Raw genomic sequence first — 20511 nt, 5'->3', positions numbered from 1 at the left:
GGTGGCATATGTTTTTAATCTCAGCACTTGGGTGGCAGAGGCAGGCAGATTTCAGTTTGAGACCTACCTGGTCTACAAAGTGAATTCCAAGACAGCCCAAATGATTTCATAGGGAAACCCTGTTTTGAAAAGAAAAAAAGAAAGAAAAGAAAGAAAGAAAGAGCAATAAAAGACTTGCAAACCAAATCCAAGAGCACATCAAAAAGATCATCTACCATGATCAAGTAGGTTTCATCTCAGAGATGTAAGGATGATTCAACATACAAAAAAAAATCTGTCAATGTAATCCACCATATAAATCAAATGAAAGAAACAAAAACCATGTGATCATCTCATTAGATGCTGAAAAAAACTTTGACAAAATCTAACACCCCTTCATGATTAAAGTCTTGAGTATATCAGGAATACAAGACATACTAAAGACAATAAAGGCAGTTTATAGCAAGTTCATGACCAATATTAACAGGAATGGAGAAACACTCAAAGCAATTTTACTAAAATCAGGAACAAGACAATGCTGTCCACTCTCTCCATATCTATTCAATGTAGTACTTGACGTTCTAGGTAGAGCAATAAGACAACTAAAGGAGATCAAAGGGATAAAAATTTGAAAAGAAGAAGTCAAAGTATCTTTATTTGATCAAAGGGATAAAAATTTGAAAAGAAGAAGTCAAAGTATCTTTATTTGTAGATGACATGATAGTATACATAATCGACTCTGAAACTGCCATCAGGGAACTCCTACAGCTGATAAATACCTTCAGTTGTAATGCCTGGATACAAGATCAACTAAAAAAAAACAGTAGCCCTTTTATATACAAACAATAAATGAACTGAGAAAGAAGTCAGGAAAACAACACCCTTTACAATAGCCATAAATATTTTAAAATATTTTGTGTTAACTCTAGCCAAGCAAGTAAAAGACTTGTAGAATAAAATCTTCAAGTCTTTCAAGAAAAAAAATTGAAGAAGATATCAGAAGATGAAAAGATCTCCCATACTCATGAATTGCTACGAACAGGCTCAGGTGAGCCACTCAGACTGTGGGAGAACAGGGTGAAGGCTCAGGAGAATTCAGAGATCCGGCGAGGAATGACAGACAGTCACTCTCAATATGATTGAAAATGCTGCTGTGATTTTACTTTTTCAGTGCGAGGCTTTTATATTTTTACAAACAAAGAACTTGGCAAAGGCATACATCATCAGATCATAAAAAAAGCATAAAACAGTTTACAAAAAGAATCTTTAAAAATGCACATCTTTGAAAGTCCTTGGGCACAAGGACTTTCGCCCAGTCTGTACCAGGCGGCTGGCTGGGCTAAGTGACCTTGTGCTCAGAATATCTTGGGGTGTGAGAGGAGAAGGCCACTATCTTCCTGGGAAAACTTTCTGCTAGGAAATTTTAAAGACATGAACTCAAACTTGTCTGAAACTGGTCTCATACCATAAATCTCAACTTTCTTTCCTTCCCGACTCTCAGGGTCAGATGTTGTAATTAGCCTAGGTTTATTCTGGCCATAAGGAAGGCTGCACAGGCCTCCTGTTAAACTGCACGTATTTCTCAGGCAAACATCTAGTGTTGCTGCAGCTGTTTTCCTACAGAAGGCTTCTAAGGTTTCTCCTGATAAGAGCAACTCCTTTTGCTCCACATCATTAAGGAATTATTTTAACGATGACTTCCCAATTTCCAGAACTGGCTATTTCCTTAAAGGCTTTAATGAATAGTGGGGCAGAGCTCAAAATGTCTTCAGCAGTCTTGTTTGTATCCGCGACTGCCTGGAATAGTCTGATCTGTTAGCAATATGCAAGGATCACAAAGAACACACAGACAAGGGAAAAGACAGACATATGGCGCCAAGGACAGCCAGGTCAAGTCAGTGCAGGTAGCAATTACAGGTGGCATCATGACCACAGCTGATTGCCAAGGGACAGCCTGGAATACAGATCCCAATCCTACGGCAACAGTCTGTCCAGTCAGCATTTCTGCTACACTGGCGTGACAGCCGTGGATGTAGCAATGAATTGATAGGATTAACATAGTAAAAAATGACCATCTTATCAAAAGCAATCTATAGATTTATCAATCTCCATTAAAATTCCAACAGAATTCTTTACAGATCTTTAAGGAACAATACTCAACTACACCAAAAAAAAAAAAAAAGCCATAATAGCTGAAACAATCCTGTATAATAAAAGAACTTCTGGAGGTTATCAACCATTCCTTATTTGAAGCTCTACTGCAGAGATATAATGATAAAAACTGTACAATATTGCTATAAAAACAGACAGGTGGATCAATGGAATTGAATTGAAGACCCAGACAAAAATCCACACACCTACAGACATCAAATATTTGACAGCGAAGCCAGAATTATGCAATGTAAAAAAGAAAGCATTTTCATCATATGATGCTGCTCTAACTGGATGTTTGCATGTAGAAGAATGCAAATAAATCCTTATCTATTACCCCACACAAAACTCAAATTCAAATAGATCAAAGACCTCAGCATAAAACTAGAAACATTGAATCTGATAGAAGAGATAGTGGGGAATAGCCTTGGTTGCATTGGCTCAGGAGACAGCTTCCTGAACACCAATAGCTCAGGTACTTGTGGGGACTCACAGTTGTAAACCCACTCCACCTTGACTGGGTGCCAAAGAGTTTGAGCTTATTTTTGCCTTTTCAAAGTTGTTGACAACTGGTATGTCTACACATCCTCACCTAAGTTGTGGTGACTTGGTGTTTTGGACATTAGGATGGCTCATACAGGTGGATCCACTCCACCCTGACCAAAGGTCAGAGAATTCAAGCATATTACTGCACCTTTATTTTTAAACAGGAGGTTTGACAGGATACTTAATCTAGAGTGTGCTCACTGCATATCCTGCCTCAAACTTCAATGCTTTACTCAAGAAATAATGGTTTGATGTCTCAAGTATTGAAGCAAGTAACTATTTAGCTTGTCCTTTGTGTCATGTTAAAGTAGTCTTTTGTCTTCTTCCCTCCCTTTTGTGTTGGGGTATAAAAGCATATGAAAACTAAACACAGGTGAATTTGGTATTCAGTATTCACTGAGTTGCCCTCCTGGTGCTATCCTATGTCTCTGTGTTTCTTTCATATCTCTGTTCCTCCTACTAACATTTCTAATCCACATACCCCTACCCTGGAACATACAAACCCATCGTGGCTGGACTGCGGCAGAAGTTACCCTAAAAGGCGGCTTATGATAGGCATTAAGATCAACAATTAATAAAAGAGACCTCATGAAACTAAAAAACTTCTGTAAATCAAAGGACAATGTCAATAAGACAAAATGGTAGCCTACAGAATGGGAAAAGATTTTCACCAACTCCATATATGACAGAAAGTTAATTTCCAAAATAAATAAATAAATAACTCAGGAAACTACACATCAACAAACCAGGTAATTCAATTAAAAAAATGGGATACAGATTTAAACAGAGTAAAGGAATCTCAAATGACTGAGAAGCACTTAAAGAAATGTTAAGTACCCTTAACCACCAGGGAAATGCAAATCAAAATGACCCGAGATTCCACTTTACACTTGTCAGAATGGCTAAGATAAAAAACAAAAGTGAGAGATCATACTGGTGAGGATGTGGAGCAAGGGGAACATTTCTCTGTTGCTGGTGGTAACACACACTTGTATAGCCACTTTAGAAATCAATATGGAAGCTTTTCAGAAAATTGGGAATCGATCTACCTCAAGACCCAGCTATACCATATATCCAAAGGATGCTCCATGCTACCTCAAGGACACTTGCTCAGTCATGTTCATTTAGTCTTATTCATAATAGCCAGAAACTGGAAACAACCCAGATATCCCTCAACTAAAGAATGGATTAAGAAAAGATGGCACATTTACACAAAGGAATATTGCTCAACTGTCAAAAAAAGATAACATCATGAAATTTTCAGGCAAATGGATGGAACTAGAAAAGATCATTCTGAGTCAGGTAACCCAGACCCAGAAAGACAAACATGGTGTGTACTCACTTATAAGTGAATATTAGCTGTAATGCAAAGGATAATCATACTGCAATCCTCAGACCCTGGAAGGCTAAGTCACAAAAAGGGTTTAAGGGGAGAGGAGTTGTATGGATCTCCCTGGGAAGGAGAAATAGAATAGATACCATGGATAGACTAGGGTGGGTAATGGCAGGAATGGGGGGATCAGATGGAGGGAGGATGGAGGAAAAGAGTACTGGTAGACACAACTGGAATTGGGGCACATCTCAGGGATGAGTTAGAAACCTAGTGCAATAGAAACTCCCAGGAATCTGTGAGGGTGATCCCTGGCTAAGAGTCCTAGGAATGGGGGATATGGAGCCCGAATAGCCCATCTCTTGTAAACATGTAAGACTTCCAATGGAGGGATTGGGACACCAGTCCAGCCACAAACCCTTCAACCTACGATTTGTCCTGTCTACAAGATGTGCTGGGGTAAAGGTGACACAGAAACTGTGGGAGTGGCCAACCAATGACTGGTCCTCTTTGAGTGGAAGCCTGACACCGCCTGAAGGGTCAGGAACTCAGCCTAATTAGTATGCTCCAAGCCAATGAGACTCCTCAAAGGAGGTAGATGGCATTCCTGAAGGATTACAGCCTAGGCTGTTCTCTGACACATGCACATATACGTTAGCAAACAAATAAACAGCCCCTAGTTCAGCAGCTCTAGCTATAATGGGGCTCCACACCTTAGTAAGCCCCCAGACCTTAGCACAACTAATTCCATGATGGAAGTACCATTTAGGCTGTGAAACTTACCAAACTAAAGTACAAGCCTAATCCATCGAAGTTCACAGTTTTGGAAAGTCTTTAAGTCTCTAACCTTGCTTTTTGACTTCTGTAGTTCTGCTTCTGGCTACAGTTAACTGTTCTTGTTAACTGAAGTGTGTCAACCCAGGACATAGTTTTTGTACTTAAAACCTCACCCTGAGAAAGACTCAGTGCTACATTGGGGTGCTGAAATCCAGTATAGTCACTGTATAGAAAATAAAGACTTTACTAATGCTTAAGGGTATGCCCAAGCAGTCTTCTCACGTAGATATCCCACAACATGATCATCACCCCAAATTTGGCAAAACCGGAACAAATCCATTTTATTTATCTTTTTTCCATTTTTTTTTTAAAAATTGCTGTTTCCCAATTTTCCTTTTAAAAAGTCATTTATTTTTATTTTTATGTATGTTTTGCCTGTCTGTATGTCAGGGCACCATGTGCATTCAATGTCTGCAAAAACCAGAAGAGGGTGTTAGGTCCCCTAAGATTGGAGTTATCAAAGGTTGTAAGTCTTGTGAATGCTGGGAACAAAACCCAGGTTCCCTGAAAGAACAGCAAGTGCTCTTAATCACTGAGCCATCTCTTTAGCCCCCTAAAGTACAAGGAAGCTATCCTGCCTCACCACAGGTTCCAAGGCAGTGGGAATGAGTAGCCATGGATTGAAACTTCCAAGACTGTGGAACAAAATAAGAGTCTCTCCATGAGAAGGTTAACTCAGGTAGTTTGTCACAGTAACAGAGAGCCGGAACTGTCATGGTAGGAATGAAAACATTCTATAGACACTTAACCCCCACCCCTTTGACTATCAGACCTCTTGAGACAATGGGCACAAAACAACTGGAATTTCCTCAGGAGTTTCAAACTGGGAAAAAGAAAAGGCTGAAGCCTGGTGCCAGCTAAGGTGTGTCACACAATTCTTGCAGGAGAGTCTGGAACTGGGGCAATGGTGATGGGTAGGGCCACATCTTGATTTGAACTGCTTAGCTATTCATATCTCTTGTCTTCTTTCTTTTTTTAAAGATTTATTTATTTATTATGTATACAGTGTTCTGCCTGCATGTGTACCTGCAGGCCAATAGAGGGCACCAGATCTCATTATATGTGGTTGCTGGGACTTAAACTCAGGCTCTCTGGAAGAGCAGCCAGTGCTCTTAACCTCTGAGCCAGTATCCAGCCCTCTTGCCTTATTTTTATTTTTATTTATTTATTTTTTGTGTTGCAAACGATCTTTTATTTTCCAGCTGACAGTTTTGGACTTAGGGCTTTCTTCCCTTCTCCCGCAGTGATTGTCCTTCTCCAGAGAAAGCAATGAATCTGCCCCCAGCTTCATCCTCTTCAACATTTTTGACCAATGGACGTGAATTTCTGATGAAAGTAATCTTACCAAACTTAAATTCGTAATTAGGAATCCCTCTTTTAATATCTCCAGGCTTGATGGGGGATGGACTGGGCTCAACCCCTTTCTTCTTTCCATCCAGTCTATTCCCGGAACCAGGGAAGGCACGAAAGCCCACCTCTGCAGCATAGCCACTGTGGTCAGCTTCTCCCTCTATTGACTCCTCATGCTGCACTGGTCTTTCTGGTTCTTTGTAGCCCAAGGGAGCATCAAAATCCACGTTCATGTCACATTCAATAATGGATATTGCCTTGTCAGGTTTGGTCTCCATAACCCGCAGCTCATAGGCCTTCTCATTGTAGTTGATAGCGATCACATCCCCAGTGGTCAGACAGGCAAAGTTTCTCAATGCATTTTCTAATACTGCTTTAGGGTTGGTAATATCCAGGACGTCTGGGCTCTGAAGCTGGAACTTAGAGTAGGTAGCCACTTGAAGGTTGACACTCTCCACCCGAACCAGCCCCCCTTCTTCCAACAGCAAATTCTGCATCATCCAGTGGGGGAGGTAACAGATGCCTTCATCAGCAACGAACTCCAGTACACCACAGTGTGCCATTCGGTATGAATTCTTATTAGTCAATTTAAACAGCATGGGATATGTAATGTTGAGCCGGCTGAGCTGACCGAGGGCCAAGGGCGGCATAATTAGGCCCTGCTAGCATAGACACGGAGAAGCAGCGGTACTGCGTAGAGAAGCGGTTCTGGAAGACCCGGGGAATCGGGTGATCAAACATGTTGAATGAAAACATGGCTGACAGTACTTGGTGACACCGCTTCTCTTCCTGAACCTTACAATAGAAACACAGAGCTCCCTCTACCCAGCCGCGGCCGCTGCTCTGAAACCCAGAGCCCTTGCCTTATTTTTAAACCTAAACAGCATGTCAGGACCCTGAAGATGAACTGGGGACACAGGATCTTTTTGTTATTCTTTCTGATGGGGCCACATTGAATAAATCTGCTTTCTCTGCTTTTTTATATTACTTGTCTATTTAGTTGGCCTGACGATGGGTTGTTGTTTAACACTAGCTTGTTAGTGTTTAATTTCTTTCTTTTTTAAAAATATTATTTAATGATTTATTTAACTTTATTTTATGTGCATTGGTGTGAAGGTATCAGATCTCCTGGAATGGAACTTGCAGTTGTAAACTGCCATGTGGGAGCTGGGAATTGAACCCAGGTTCTCTGGAAGAGCAGTCAGTGCTCTTAACCACTGAGCCATCTCTCTAGACCTAGTGTTAAATTTCAAACCCGGAACAAATGGCTGAGGTGCCTATTTAGCACATTTGGACTTGGCCCCTAGGTTCTTCTAGGATCCCTCAGTTCCTACCTGTTACAGAGTATAGCTGGAATGCCCTGCCCTCTACCCTGAACTCTTTAGCCCAGAGGCTGGGCTGCCCTTCCCTCAGAGGCTCTTCCCTAAATAATCTAGACATTTTGGTTTTCCACCCCTGTTAGGACCTCTGGCCTCCTGGCTGCTGCACCTGGCTCCCCTCTCTTTTCTCTCTCTCCCCCTGCCCTTCTCCCCACATGGTCCAGTTCAGTCTGGTCATGTCCACTCTGGACTCTTCCAGATGTTCCTGCCTCTGATTGTTGTAGTGTTGAAAACCAGGAGCTAGTACAGAGATGTTGTAGGGTAAAAATTTATTAATGGCTGGGCCATATTTTCAGTCTCCCATAGTAGGAGAATAAAAATGGCCCAGATTAAAGGTAGAGTAGTTTCTTTATATTAAGCGAGCTAGTGATTAAAAGTGTAATTTTGCAGTTATTTTTATGATCATTGGAAAAGGGGCATGTTATGGGTTTATGGTCAGAATTCTATGGAATCTGTCTTAGTTACTTTTCTTTTGCTGTGAAGAGACCACAACCCAAACAACTTATGGAAGAAAGAGTTTATTTGGGCATTTGATTACAGTTCAGAGGGGGAGTTTATGACCATCAGTTTGGGGAGCATGGCAACAGGCAGGCAGGGATGATGCTGGAACAGGCCTCATATCTTGACAAATAGCCGTGGGGCAGAGAGAACTAACTGGGAATGGCACGATGTAATGGTTATCCTTGGTTGTCAACTTGGCTACATCTGGAATTAACTAAAATCTAAAACTGACTGGGCACACCTGTGTGGGATTTTTGCTTAATTAAATAATTTGCAGTGTGAAGACTTGCTTCTAATCTGGATTAGAATGTTAAAATAGCAATGAATTAAGTGTAAGGTCTAAGTGTATATGACTACATATGGCCTTTTCCTTTTCAGATAGAAACCTTCAATTTTCTGAGAATCTAATGAGCTAGACTCAATTCCATTTACGGTAAAAGATGTGTCTCCCCTTATGTGACCTTCATGCCTATGATTTTACTTTTGGATCCTAGCCAAAGCATCCTGAAATCACCCTGTCATCTCATTTACCTAAAAATGAAAAAAGAAAAATTCCTTAGAGAAGTTTTGAGCAATGTAATTTTAGAAGCCATCAGAATCACATTCGTGGCTACTGTTAAGACACTTAAGCACAACCCTCCCTCAAGTCCACGCCCACACTTGGGTGTGTACTACTCTTTCCCTAAGCATCCTTCCCCCTGAGTCAGTGGTCAATTTTGGATCTGTGTTAAAATTTCTTCTGTATTCCACATTTCAAACTCATTGGCCAAAGGTTGCCCTGGGAGGAGAATGCTGGAGTGTAGGCAGAGACTGCTCGTTCGTTTCCTGGCCACCCAGACCCAAATAATAATCACACAGAAACTGTATTAATTATAATACTGTTTGGTCAATGACTCTAGAGTCTTTCAAGATAGCTCTTACACCTTGAATTAACCCATTTCTACTAATCTATATATAATCACTAGGCTGTGGTTTACCGGTGCCGGCATGTTACTCCTTCGGCAGTTACATGGTGTCTATCTGACTCTGCCTTCTTTCTCCCAGCATTCAGTTTAGGTTTCTCACCTAGCTCTATTTTGCCCTGCCACAGGCCAAAGCAGCTTCTTTATTAACTAATGCTAATAAAACATATTCACAACATACAGAGAGGAATCCTACTTCACTGAAGTACCCAGGGAGGCTCCTGAGCAGCCTTTAGATGCAGAGCACCTAGAAGCCTTGGGATGGGCACACAGCTGAGGAGCAGCCAGCATGCAGATGCCATGCTTACTGGCTCCAAGAGTAGTTGTATTGTACAAACTGACTTTCCTGGCAATCAATACTAAGCCACTCTTGTCTGTCCTGATCCCAGTGTTTCAGTCCCTTCTGAGGGATAGAGGCCTGTCACAACTCCTGGAAGGGTATGTACACTGTGTCTTTGCCTGAGGCTAGCCCCCATTCTTCCACTGTCCATCACAACTTCTGGAAGGGTATGTACACCGTGTCTTTGCCTGAGGCTAGCCCCCCATTCTTCCACTATCCATCACAACTCCTGGAAGGGTATGTACACCGTGTCTTTGCCTGAGGCTAGGCCCCCATTCGTCCACGGTCCATCACAACTCATTGCCATGCACAGAAACGTCAACACACATTGTGCACTTCTATGACGCTGTCAACTGCCCATAAAGCATCAAGAATATATTTCCCCACGTTAGAGTGCTGGTGACTTAATTTATAGCAGTTTATTTCACAAAAGCAGACAGTAACTCAACTGGTAAGAGGAGGAGAGGAAAAAAAATTCTGTTAACCCACCACTTCTCCTCAGTGCCAGATATCAAAATAGTGATGTGTGGAATAGATTTCTGCAAGTGATAGGCTTGGTCAGCAGTAGTGTGAGCTAAGCTAAGTGCCTTTTAAGTAAATCTCAGTGTGAATTATCTGCTTGCTTGGGTGGGCAAGTATCAAGACTGCAGAGTTGTGTGGACCTAGAGGGTACATGCTTGTAAGTTTAATTATCCCGTATAGGGATTCTTCGTCAATATTTATAGTTAAGGCCACCATGTGTTTTGGGGTTACTATGATAGGTGGCTACTAGTATGGTGTTGAGTGATTCATTCATTTATTCGATTATTCTTCAAGCCTAATTATGTTCAGTTTATGCCAGACATTGTATTAGGCAAAGAAGACACAGATATAGAAATAAGGGGCAGGAAAATAGTTTCATGCTTGCTGTGTAAGTATAAGGACCTGAGCTTGGATCTCCAGCACCTACCTAAGAAGTCTGTATTCCCAGTAGTGGGAAAACAGAGACAGACAGCTCCTTGTAGCTCATTGGTCAGCAATTCAGCTCCACACAAGAATCTTCAGTTTTTTAGCAATTGCTCACATAGCTTCAGGAAAGGGCCTTGTGAACTGTTTCCTTAGCTTCCCCGAGAATTGTGATCATGTCTTTCCTCCCAAGAAGGAAAGCTTCAAGTGGAATGAAAGAGATGCACAGTGATGTCAGGTCCCGAAACACACTGGGGAAAGTCTCACTCAGTCTCTACGCTCATTCCAGCACTTCTCAGCCCACAGCCTACCCCAAACCTCTCCCTCCCAGGCTCAGCTTCTGGTTCCTATACAACCTTATTCATTTTGGCCTCCTGCCTTCTTGGCTCTTCCCTTCCCTTGGTTCCCATGCACTTTCTTGGTGTCTCTCTTGGTCTGCTTGTCCTACCGCTTTCCTCTCTCTCTCTCTCCTTCTGTCTTTCCTCTCATGGAGGGTTCAGTCTGGACTCTTCCAGATACCTCTGGTATATCTACAATAAAGTCATTCTCCTCCTCAACTTTGCCTAAGAGTGTTCATGTTTTTATTTTTTATTTAAATGGTTTCCTTACCGGCCTCTTAGAGTGGATGCGATATCAGGGGAAGTAATTTTTGGGTTATAAGAAAGCGTCATGATTGTAAGGAAGACAGTGTACCTCTCTCCCCAGTCCTTACTCCTTTCACTTTCAAATCCTGGCCCTCTTCTCCCTTTCAAGTCAGGCATTATTCCCTGGATTTTCCCCAAATCAGAGCTTGTAGAGAACTTATTTGACCTACTGTCTTGGGACTGTGGCAGAAAACATATCAAGTGACCTCCAGCATGCTTCCTTCCTCCCTTTTAGAGTAGCCTCGCTTGTGTTTCTTCAGGTGCATTTCCAGACCCTTGAGCAGGGCTGAGGTGGAGCATTGGGAATAAGAAAAGTCACTTAGGCTATAAAGAATAGGAAGCAGTGGGTGGAGTTTGTTGAGTGGGGGGAGCTCACAGAGGGAATTTGACTAGAGAGAATACCTCTGAAAGTGGGAAGAGGAGAGAAAGAAAAGAATCACACTGAAGTGGAGTGGGAAGATTGAAGAAGAGTTTTATTTGTGTATGTGGCTGTGTGAGTGTGTGTGTGTGTGTGGCTGTGTGTGGTTGTGTGAGTGTATGCCACATGGTCAAAACATCCTACAGATATTGACTGGGCAAGCCCTGTTTAGACAGTCAGCAGTAGTTTCCAATAGAAAGCGAACCCTGGACAGAAAAGAGTGACCCTCTGGTGGGGTTTCCAAGTAAAAGAACAAGTGACGACAGCAGGAAATCCTGACTAGCTATTGGCTGCTAAGCTTTTTATTGAACCAGTCACAGTGACATAGCTTTATACAGTGTAATCAAATATCTCACAGCAGTGCAGTGTAGGCCCTAGGGGCCAGAATTCCTCAGTTTGGCCATGGCTACCATCTTACACCCCAGGAATGAGCAGAAGTGTGTGTAGGAACTGAGTCTCAGAGGGTCCTGTGGGCCTCAGAGTATGTCTTCCTGCTCTCCACCCTGCAATCCTTAGCTCTGGATGATGGGATGAGGTTGAGGTTGAACTGTGGTGGTAGTCAACCTTGGTCATATGCCATTCCCACACCACCTCCCTCCCAGAATCCTGACAGGCACCAAACCCTCTGTCTAGGTTTTGTTATTCATTTTAAATTTTATTATTTGTTTGTGTATATTACTTACTTTTCTATTGTAATTACCAAGGCAACTTAGAAAAAAAGCATTTAATTTGAGGCTTACTGTTCGAGAGAGCAAGGCAGCAGGGGGCAGGCATGGTGCTGGAGCAGTAGCTGAGAGATTGCATCTGAAACACTAGGTGGAGGGAACTAGCTGGGATGCCATGGGATCTTGAAACCTACAACCCAGTGACTTATCTCTTCCAATAAGGCCATATCTCCTAATCCTTTCTAAAGAATTCTACTAATCAGGGACTACGTATTCAAATATATGATCTTATGGGAGGAGTCATTCTCATTCAAACCACCAATATGTGTACGTGTGTGTGTGTGTGTGTGTGTGTGTGTGTGTGTGTACAAATGTGCTCATGCATGTGAAGGCTAGATAGTAACATCAGGTTTTTTTCCTCAATCCCTCTCCATCTTAATTTTGAGGCAGGGTCTCTCCCTGAACCTGGAGCTTCCCATTCAGTTAGACTGACTGACCAGTGAACCCTAGGGGTCCTTCTGTTTCTTCCTCCTGGCACTGGGATGACAGATGTGTGCTGTCCATCTATCTGGCTTTTTAGAACTCAGGTTCTCATGCTTGTGTTGCAAGTACTTTGGTGACTGAGTCACCCCTCAGCGTCTTCTAGCTTCTTGATGATGATGCAAATTTTAGAGTTGACAAGGTCAGCATCCATTAATTTTTTTCCTGGAGTCTTCAGTGTCACTGGGACTTCTAGAAGACAGTGAGGGTCCCCCTAAGCCCTTGCCTTGGCAGGTTCTGGCCCAGCATAGGATTATGGTGGGAGACCAGCTCTGAGTAAGTAACCCATATAAACTTGATCTCCAATGTTTGCATGTGTCACTTCAGGTCAACCTTACAATGTGTGGGAGACTCATTTCTCTGAAGATATGAGGACAATGCATACTCCTGCTGTGACCTGGGTGTTCACATCCCCCCAAGTTCATATTTTGAAATGTACTCTGTCATGTGCTGGTATTGAGGGAGGGAGCTTTGGGGAGATGAACAGATTGGGAGGCTGAGCCCTTCTGGGTGGGATCCATGCCTTAGCAAAGAGTCCCAATGGAGCTGATTCACCCTTCCTGCCCTTCTGCTTTGTGGGGCACAAACACTATTTATGAGAGATAATAGGGACCTGACACGTGCCCTTCTCAGCCTCCACAGCAGCTGGGAGGAGGAGCAGAGGCTAGGAGAAAAAGGAGGTGCTGCTGTGAGCAGGCAGAATGAGGAGGTGTCAAGTTGGGAGCATAGGCCCCAGCCCCTCGCATCTATCCTAGTCCCCAGGCCTGGTCTGGACTCCAAATCTCAGCAGGCCAGGTCCTGACCCCTCCCTGGGGGTGGGGTCAGGACCACTTCCCAGGGTATTTAAATGAGCTCCCAAAAGAGGAACACGTGGTCCCTTCCTACTGGTGGTCACTTGAGGGCTTCCCGGTTCCCCCTCGGGGCCACCCGAGAGCGCAGAGCTCCCATTAAACCTGGATATTTCTTAATTTGGCTTGTTTTGATTTGGCTTGATTGGGAATTTTGTGTCGGCAGGGAGCTCGCGTTAGGAAATCTTCCTAACAGAGGGATTTATAAACAGAGGGTGTGGAGAGAGCACCAGCCTTCCTAGAGACAGCCTCAGAGGCCGCCATCCAAAGCTTTGGAATTGCAAGGGTAAAGCCATTCTTTACCCCTCAGACAGGAAGGAGGAACCTGCTGATTCAGGAACCTCATTCTAACCTGTGTTCAGTTACCAATTCATAATGGATGTTTCCAGATAACAGGAAAACATTTGCAGACACTCCTTGATCAACAGCGGGCTCTGGGCACAGGGAAGTTATGATTATTAGCCCCACCCCCAGCTTACTAAACCCTTAGGAGTCAGTAACAGCCAAGTGTGAGACAGGAGAGGAATGCTATTCTGACTTAATTCTCCACCCCGTCAAGCATGCTTGTCTGTAGCTTGGAGGTAGGAGAGGGGACAGGAGCAGGCTTATCACAGGTGGGCAGAGAGAAACAGCAGCTCAGGGTCATACAAGAGTCGTGTGACACATTATAAATTACTACTAGTACTATCCTGAACGCAACCAATGTTCTCTCTGCCTTCCTCTCTGCATTTGTGCCTTCTATTAAGAAAAATTTAAAACCTCATACATTATTTATTTTCTCTTTCTGTATAGGGAGGTGGAATGTATACATGCGGCTGTGTGTGCACATGCCAGAGGACAGCGTCTGAGAGTCCCTTCCCTTCTCCCACCACTTGGGTTCCGGGGATAAAACTCAGGTGGTCCAGCTTGGCGGCAAGTGCCTTTCCCCAATGGAACCATCTCATCTAACAGCTTCTGGGATTTCATCACAGGAGGGAGGATACATCCCTCCCCAAGAGAGGGGACAGTGAGTGTGAATAAATTTATTAACCGACTGTGTGTGGGGAGCCTGCTCTACCTCATGCGTCTGGTTCCTCCCTGGCTTAAATGTCCCCAGAGCTGAGCCCTCTCTCTTCTTTTTCATCCCCCCACCGTGTGTGTGTGTGTGTGTGTGTGTGTGTGTGTGTGTGTGCGTGCACAGAAGTCAACATGGGTTGCTTACACCTTCGGAGCTGTCCATCTTTCTTGATCTTGCTTATTTTTTAATTTGAGACAGTGTCTCTCATTGGAATCTGGGGCTTACTGATTAGGTGAGGATGGCTGGTCAGTGAGCCTTGGGATGGTCCTATTTCTCCCTCCCCAGAGCTGGGATTGCAAATGTGCAACACTGTCTGACTCTTCCAGGTGCCAGGGGGGAATCAAACCTAGGTCCTGGTGCTTGTGTATGTAGCAGGTGCTTTACCCACTGGGCATGTCCTGGAACCCATTGTCTTGCCATCCTCTGCAGGATGAGTTAGGCCAGTTTAGATTAGGAAAGGTGGCTCTCTTCAGCTTGGCTAGTCTGGCAGCATCTCTGACTGTGACCATGGGAGAGAAGGGAACTTGTTTTTATCGAGTGTCAGTGATGGTCCAGGCAGTGTATTAAGCATTCATTCATGTATTTATTGAGATATCTAATATGCACTAAGGCAGAGGAAGTGTGATCGTAACCAAATGTGCCACACTCACCTACATGCTCATGCTTCCAGGGTGCCCAGAGACATCAAAAGCTGTTTACACCTTTGGCCTCTCCATAAAATAGTGAAGTGGTTCCCTGTAACCTGTACATATTCTTGGATGTATCGTTTTACTTGGTAGCTTGTTTTGTGGTACTTCAAGTGCCTAACACATGCTAGAAAGTTCTGTGTGTGCCCAGCACACTTCCAAACACCCTGGTGCATTGCAGATATTATGTGTATAGTTGTTGTCTGGACCATGGGGCGATGATGAAAAGTCTTCATATGTGATGAGGGAAGATCTGGGAGGAGTTGGGACAGGGGAAGCTGTGATCAGAACTTACTATGTGAAAAAATATTTTCAAAAAATATAAAAAGAAGTCATTATATAGTTAATATAGACTTCTTTAGTTTTAAAAATTTAACAGAGGTATGGCTCTACCAGGGCAATAACTGCTAAGCCCAAGGACCCGAGTCTGAGCCCTAGGACTCAGACCTGAGGAGAGATGCTCTGACCACATGCAGTCACCAAAATGTAAAATAAAATCAAACCTAAAAGATTAAGTGTATTATTTAACATTTTCTTATAGGTCTAAAATGTATCTTATCCACACTCACTTCTTCTTCCCACTTCTTGTGGGCTCTCTAACTTATGGCCCTCCCACCTTCATGTCTTCTATTTTGTAACCTAATGTTGCCTGCAGTGGCCATACCTTTAAGTAAAATGACTTCCTGTCAGTATCCATCTATTACCAATAGTTCCTTAGGTGAGAATAGAGCCTCATGAGCTCCTCCCCAACCCATGCTTCAATTATTGACTTGCTTGATCTTGCACATGTAATTTTGTATCTGCTCTGAGTTCATGAGTATAATCATGTCCAGAAAACATTTTACAGTATTCCTCCCTATCTTACGGCTTTAATATTCTTTTTTTAATTTAATTTAATTTTTTTTTAATTTTATTTTTTTAAATTTCATTTTACATTGCAACCACAGTTCTCCCTCCCACCCCTCCTTCTGCCAACCTCACCTCCTCACCAGCCCAATCCCACTCCACTCCTCCCATGGGGCAAGGCCTCCCATGGGGAGTCAACAAACCCTAGCACATTAAGTTAAGGCAGGAGCCAGCCCCTCATCCCTGCATTAAGACTGAGCATGGCATCTCACCATAGGGAGTGGGCTCTAAAAAGCTAGCTCATGCACCAGGGACAGATTCTGGTCTCATTGCCAGGGGACCCTCACACAGACCAAGCTGCACAACTGCCTCCCACATGCAGAGGGCCTAGTTTGATCCCATGGAGGCTTCACAGTGTTGGTCTAGAGTTCCCTTGAGCTTGGTCCAGCTGTCTGTAGATTTCCTTGCCATGATCTTGACCTACCTTGCTCATATATTCCCTACTCTCTCTCTTCAATTGGATTCCTGAAATTCGGGCTGGTGCTTGATTGTGGGTCTCTGCATCTGGTTCCATCAGTTACTGGATAAAGACTCTATGATGACAGTTGGGGCATTCACTAATCTGATTATAAGAGAAGGTCAGTTCACACACCTTCTCTGCTATTGCTAGGAGTCTTAGCTGGGGCCATCCTTGTGGGTTCCTGGGATTTTCCCTAACACCAGGTTCTCCCTAACATTATAATTACCCCCTCTATCAAGATCTCTCTTTCATTGCTCCCCCACTCCATCCCTCCCTCAACTCTACTATCTTGTTCCCTCATATTCTTATTCCCCATCCCCTCCTCTCTTCCACCTCTCCCCAACCCCAATTTACCCAGGAGATCTTATCTAATTCCTCTTCCAAGGGCAATCCATGTATCCCTTTTAGGGTTCTCTTTGTTACCTCGCTTCTTTGGAGCTGTGGATTGTAGTCTGGTCATCCTTTGCTTCACATCTAGTATCTACTTACAAGTGAGTACATAACGTTTGTCTTTCTGAATCTGGGTAACCTCCCTCAGGATGTTTCTTTCTGGTTCCAACCATTTGCCTGCAAATTTCGTGATGTCATTTTTTTTAACAGCTGAGTAATATTCTGTTGTGTAAATGTACCTCATTTTCTTTATCCATTCTTCAGTTGAGGGGCATTTAGGTTGTTTCCTGGTGTAAGAGTTCCTTCTGTTTGTGTGTTGCTGTCATTAATTAATGAATAAAGAAACTGCCTTGACCTAGTTAATAGGGCAGAACTTAGGTAGGCAGAAAAAACAGAATTGAATGCTGCGAGGAAGAAAGCAGAGTGAGGAGAATCCATGGATCCTCTGCCTCGGATGGATGCTGGTTAGAATCTTGCTGGTAAGCCGCAGTCACGTAGAGATACATAGATTAATAGAAATGGGCTAAATCAAGATGTAAGAATTAGCCAATAAGAAGTTAGAGTTAATGGGCCAGGTAGTGTTTAAATTAATATAGTTTTTGTGTGGTTATTTAGGGTGTAAACTAGCTGGGCAGCTGGAACGAACAAGCAGGGCCCTCCCTTCCTACAGCTTCCAGGTTCTGACTATTACAAATAATGCTGCTATGAACATAGTTGAACAAGTGTCCTTGTGGTATGATTGTGCATCCTTTGGGTATATGTCTAAGAGTAAATCACTGGGTCTTGAGGCAGATTGATTCCCAACTTTCTGAGAAACTGCCATACTGATTTCCAAAGTGGTTGTAGAAGTTCACACTCTCACCAGCAGTGGAGGAATGTTCCCTTTATTCTCTGTCTTCTTCAACATAAGCTGTCCTTAGTATTTTTGATCTTAGCCATTCTGACAGGTGTAAAATGGTATCTCAGAGTCATTTTGACTTGCATTTCCCTGATGACTAAGGGTGTTTTGCAATTCCTTAAATATCTTTTGCCATTTGAGCTTTTCTGTTGAGAATTCTCTGTTTAGATCAATACCCTATTTTAAAAATTGGATTATTTGGTATTTTGATGTCTAGTTTTTTGATTCCTTTGTATATTTTGGAGATCAGTCTTCTGTCAGATGTGGGGTTGGTGAAAATCTTTTCCCATTCTGTAGGATGTCATTTTGTCTTATTTACTGTGTCCTTTGCCTTATGGAAGCTTCTCAGTTTCAGGAGGTTCCATTTATTGATTGTTGCTCCCAGGATCTGTGCTACTGGTGTTATATGGATCTATTTGCAATCTTCTACATGTTGACATCCAGTTATGGTAGCACATTTGTTGAAGACACTTTCTTTTTTCCATTGTGCCATTTTGGCTTCTTTGTCAAAAATTAGGTGTTCCTCCCCAAATATAACCTCAGCAGCACAGACACTGAGAGAAACAATTAATAAAAGGGACCTCCTGAAACTGAAGAGCTTCTGTGAAGCAAAGGACATGGTCAACAAGACAAAATAATAGCCTACAGAATGGAAAAGGATCTTCACTAACCCCACATCAGACAGAGGTCTGATCTCCAAAATATACAAAGAACTCAAAAAATTGGTCATCAAAAGAACACATAATCCAATTAAAAAATGGAGTATAGACATAAACAGAGAACTCTCAACAGAGGAATCTAAAATGGCTGAAAGACACTTAAGAAATTGTTCAATATCCTTAGTCATCAGAGAAATGGAAATCAAAACAACTCTGAGATTCCATCTTACACCTGTAAGAATGGCCAAGATAAAAAACACTGATGACAATTTATGCTGTAGATGTTGTGGGGAAAAGGGAACACTTCTGCACTGTTGGTGGGAATGCAAGCTGGTAAAACCCTTTGGATGTCAGTGTGGTTATTTCTCAGAAAATTAGGAAACAACCTTACTCAAGACCAAGTAATACCACTTTTGGGTATATATCCAAAGGATGCTCAGTCGTGCCACAAGGACATGTGTTCAACTGTGTTCATAGCAGCATTGTTTGTCATAGCAAGAACCTGGAAACAACCTAAATGCCTTTTGACTGAAGAACGCATAAGGAAAATGTGGTACATTCACACAATGGAGTACGACACAAAAGAAAAAAATAATGGCATCTTGAATTTTTCAGGAAAACGGATGGAGCTAGAAAACATTATTTTGAGTGAGATAACCCAAACACAAAAAGACAATTATCACATGTATTCACTCATAGGTGGTTTTAAAACATAAATCAAAGAAAACCAGCCTACAAATAACAATCCCAGAGAATTTAGACAACAATGAAGACACTAAGAGAGACTTACATAGATCTAATCTACATGGGACGTAGAAAAAGACAAGATATGAGTAAATTGGGAGCATGGGGACCTTGGGAAGGGTTGAAGGGGGAGAGGAGAGGCAGGGAGGGGAGCAGAGAAAAAGTTAGAGCTCAAAAAATATCAATAAAAAACAACCACCAGAAAAAAAGGTGTTCAATTCCGTTGGTCCACGTGTCTGTTTTTATGCCAATACCAGCATTCTTTATGTTCTTTCTTCTGATGTGACCCCTGAGCTTTACAGAAGTTGATACAGATGTCCTGATTTGGGCTGTGTACACATAGTCACTTCTTCTCAGCACTATGACCAGCTATGAGGCTCCACCAAGGTTGAGAACAGCATGAGTGCATGGATGTGCACATATACATTTAGAAGGTATTTTAACAACATGTCCATTTAGCACAATGACAGGGATAGTTTTCACACACCTAGGGCCTATGATCCCCAGTCATGAGCTTTTTGACCAGGTTTACAGTATCAAGCATAAATTCCTTCTTGTGGAGCTGGCCTCAGATCCAATCCCCCAGAATAGGCATGCCACTATTGCACAAGTGGGCACATCCTTCCTAGTAGGTAAGTATTGCAACATGAATCGTTGGTCCATAGCTGGGTAAGTTCCTTGATGTCTTTTCTCTCCCAGTGGTTTGCATACATAGCACCTTCTGGTACTATGAAAACTAGTCGGGGGATTGGGGAGGGATGGAAATCTCTAGTCAGTTCTAGCTTGACTTTTCTATGTTCTACAACCAAAGTGTGTTATATGTTCAGTGAAAGGGTCTTACTACCAAGTTATATGGGCAACCAAGGGCAACAGCAATAGATTGTGTTGTTTTGGGGGCCTCTGGGATCTCACTGACCAATAAATTCATATGGGAGGTTTTTTATTTAATAACCCCTAACTTCTGAAGGAACCATTGCCCACCTGTGCAGGCTTTGTAGTCCTTACTTTTGGTCAACCCACTTCAACCCTCCTTTTTCCACCTTTCTGTTCCCATTCCTAATTCAGCTTTTAAGCCTAGATTTTCCTCTCCCCTATTTTTGTATAACACGTATATATACTTTTTCTATTTGAATATTTATGATTGTCAGTTTGTTGAACATAGATGTATAACCCACATTGTCCTTGCCCACAAGGGAGTCATCCTCTAGTCAGGAAGGTGAGCAATGAATAAGAAGACAAAAAGATAAATAATATTTTAATGTGATTTATTGCACAG

The 20511-nt window shown here is 42.6% G+C and overlaps 1 pseudogene; it reads right to left on the bottom strand.

Moving 5' to 3' along the window:
- Positions 1-6015: 6015 nt before the first annotated feature.
- LOC125403056 (ubiquitin recognition factor in ER-associated degradation protein 1 pseudogene) lies at positions 6016-7041 on the bottom strand (annotated as a pseudogene).
- Positions 7042-20511: the final 13470 nt, after the last annotated feature.

The sequence above is a fragment of the Myodes glareolus genome, chromosome 22, assembly GCF_982192425.1.
Source record: "Myodes glareolus chromosome 22, mMyoGla1.1, whole genome shotgun sequence".
NCBI classification, from domain to species: domain Eukaryota; kingdom Metazoa; phylum Chordata; class Mammalia; order Rodentia; family Cricetidae; genus Myodes; species Myodes glareolus.
The sequence above is the reverse complement of the archived record's forward strand: the minus strand, read 5'-3'. Positions and strand labels throughout refer to the sequence as shown.